This window comes from Montipora capricornis, chromosome 6 (genome assembly GCF_036669925.1).
Source record: "Montipora capricornis isolate CH-2021 chromosome 6, ASM3666992v2, whole genome shotgun sequence".
NCBI lineage: Eukaryota > Metazoa > Cnidaria > Anthozoa > Scleractinia > Acroporidae > Montipora > Montipora capricornis.
Window position 1 is genome coordinate 70,996,548 of NC_090888.1, and position 2,500 is coordinate 70,999,047.

A 2,500-nucleotide genomic window follows, 5' to 3' on the forward strand; every position below is an offset into this window, starting at 1 on the left:
CCAGAGACTGAAAATTGGATGTCCAAAAAGCATCTCCCCCCACTAAATGAAAAATGGAGTAGGTTCATTTTTAGTGAAATTTTTCAAAATCTCGGTGTCATAGGATTCCTGGACACCCCTCTACCTGAATCCTCAATGTGGAGACAACATTGGAGTACTACTGAATTTCAATAGCTACTTGTGAAAATAACAAAAATTTTTGACAAAATTATTGGTACAATTTTATGGGTTTGGTCTTAAAAAAAATTAGTTTGTCAAGTGGCATAAAGTACTTGTTTTGCAGTCTATAAAGTTATTATTTTTCCTTAAATTCGTTTGGCAATTAATTTTTTAAAATAATATTTCCCAGCTTCCGTGACTTCCTTTTTTCTTTCCAAAATATACCAATTTTAGACTGAACCGCCTGAGGTAGCATTTTGCTACCTGCACCCCAACAATGAATTTTAGTGAAGTAATTGTCCGCACTGTACTGTATTCAAGAAGAGTAAAATAAAAATGTGAGGTACATTAAATGCAAATGACACTCCAAAATAGTACGAGGTAATTTTATAAGTACCTTTTGAAGAAGAACCGAGCACCTGTTGTTGCTCCTCCGTATTTCGTCCCAATGGAGACGGCAAACTGTTGAACCCACTTGGAGTTCGGCAGCTCTGGCTAAATCTTCTGACAAAAAATATTTTTGCCAGCACATTTACGGCTGCTTTTGTTGGCTTTCCCACACTTTTTTGCGGGTGAGCCGCACAACCAAACCAACGCAACAAGGAGAACTACGAAAAAAAAATTGCTCTTGTCGAGCGCGAACGCGCCCGAAATTCTCTCATATTTCGTTGCTGGTGCAAACACCAAACCCCTTGGTGCAAGCGCTTGAAACTGAAATGAAAAATAAACTTTTCAACGAGACAAACCTTTCTCCCACTTTCTTATGCTAACTCTTACTTTTTGTTTTCAAACTTCGCAGTACGGGATTTTATTTCGTTTACATTGGATTTAAATACGTTACCGGAAATGCGTATTGACCGGAAGCTTAAATTTGTACTCATGCGCAGTGCGTTTTACCGCGGTGTTGGCCGGAGGACGTCAACAGGTGAACCGGAAGTCGGGTCCAGACTATTCCGCGCGCCGTCGCGTCCTCTTTTGACATCGCGTTGTGTTTGCCAAATCTACTTAATGTTTGACATACGAGGGCCACATCGACGGGAAAACGGTTAAAGCTGCCTCTCGTGAGCGTGTTCTCCTGAGGTGAAGCGACTCCCGCCATTTTCACGTCTCGTGAAATACACAAACAATATATGATGTATCCGAATTTTTTCTGCATTAAAGCAAGAGAAAATGAGGGGACAGAGAGGGAGGCTCAGGGCGTTGGCCGGGATATGTTATGTCCACGAAAGTTATTTTTAGACGAGCGGAAGTCTTTGTTCTAGCGAAAGTCTGTCTTCCGTGACGTCTGCATGCAGTCTTGCCTCGCTCTCAGGTTCTTAGTGAAAAGAGAAAATGACGGCGCACGTGGAAGGCTGATGAATATTTATTTTCTTTCAAACATCGGACCGAAGTTGGCCTGCATGCGGACGTCTCGGAAGACTTCCGCTCGTCTAAAAATAACTTTCGTGGACATGACATATCCCAAGGGCTGGACCGGGAGCCTCCCTCTCTGTCCCCTCATTTTCTCTTGATTAAAGGCATATCCCTGGTTTTTATTCAACCTTTTGTTGTTCACTTGTTTGCCTTGGCGAGTTATTCCGAATTGTTTTGAGCGGTGAAATCACCGATCGTATGTCACCACCAAAAGAGTGAAGATGGCGTTCATTTTTCCATTGCTGTCAACATGTATTTCCCGCAACATTGCGAACCGAACTTCTAACTATAGTTTTGTGCACCCAAGACTTAAATGAGGACACAATAAAGGTTGGACGTCAAAGAAGCCATTTAATTGCGCGAAACAGTACATTGTTCTGCGACCAGAAATTGAATTAATCTTTCTTGTACGTTCCCGAATTGCACACGTAATGTGTGGGCATGGAGGAAATTGCAAAACCACGTGCAAAGCTAATGCTTTCTTATAAACCAGCTATTCTGTTTCTCTTACCACTGGGGGTTGCCTTTTTGGAATTGATCTTTTTCTGGTTTAAAATTTATAATGAATTACATAGAACGAACCAGCCTTCTTAAAACTCGGACGTGATTGTTATCTCCCCTGCACGTACTCCACCGGATTAAGAACGACCTTGAATCGAAAAACACACACCTTTTCCTGAAACATAATATGAACGGAAATAAACTTGTTCCCAACTAAATCAATAAAAGGGAAGGTCTTGAGTATATTTGTTTGCTTGTTATAATGATTAAACTTATTACCTGCTGAGGATTCAATCCAGTTCACTCAGATGGCTAAGTTTGGGCTATCAGAACATCAACTAATACTGGAAAAGCTTTGTCGAAATTGTGGAGACCGGTTGAAGAAGGCCAAAGATAAGTATGAGAACAGTTTTCTTTGTGATGATAA

The 2,500-nt window shown here is 41.0% G+C and overlaps 1 long non-coding RNA gene across 1 annotated transcript in view; it reads right to left on the reverse strand.

The window, feature by feature from the left end:
* Positions 1–1,938: 1,938 nt before the first annotated feature.
* Positions 1,939–2,500, reverse strand: part of LOC138053660 (uncharacterized) — a 5,913-nt gene continuing 5,351 nt past the window's right edge. The window contains exons 3-4 of the long non-coding RNA XR_011133239.1: positions 2,353–2,500; positions 1,939–2,248 (exon numbers count right to left, since the gene is read on the reverse strand). The exon at positions 2,353–2,500 is cut by the window's right edge and continues 49 nt beyond it. This is a non-coding gene — a long non-coding RNA (uncharacterized lncRNA). The remainder of the gene's footprint in view (positions 2,249–2,352) is intronic.